Below are 366 nucleotides of genomic sequence, written 5' to 3'. Positions count from 1 at the left end.
AAATCTAACTTCTCTAAGTTTTACTCTAGCCCATGTTAAAATGATCCAGCCTAGCTATCCTATACAGGAAAAGATTTAAACCGAAACAAATTTGGAGAATTCTTAAAACATATATATCCTATATGGGAAGAAAAAAAGACAACATTTTCACAAGACAAACCTACAAAAACCGACAAACCACCGAAGAGAGGGAGCACTTGACGGACACCATCTGCACTTGGCATCTGACGCCTTTTCCAGATACCAGACCACCAATCAGCCTAAAAAAACGCAACTACGGATCCCCCTTGGCGGAGATTCTGACATCTGGGTCAAACCGCATAATCCATTAAAAATCAAGCTTTGGCTTGACCTTCCAATCTGCAC

General features: G+C 40.7%; 1 protein-coding gene across 1 annotated transcript in view; it reads right to left on the bottom strand.

Annotated features, from left to right (window-relative positions):
- Positions 1–366, bottom strand: part of LOC119591941 (secreted protein C-like) — a 5,546-nt gene that overhangs the window by 4,366 nt on the left and 814 nt on the right. The gene's annotated exons all lie outside the window — the stretch shown is intronic.

This window comes from Penaeus monodon, chromosome 29 (genome assembly GCF_015228065.2).
Source record: "Penaeus monodon isolate SGIC_2016 chromosome 29, NSTDA_Pmon_1, whole genome shotgun sequence".
Taxonomy (NCBI): Eukaryota; Metazoa; Arthropoda; class Malacostraca; order Decapoda; family Penaeidae; genus Penaeus; species Penaeus monodon.
Note: the sequence above shows the minus strand (reverse complement) of the source record. Positions and strands in the feature narration are given on the sequence as shown.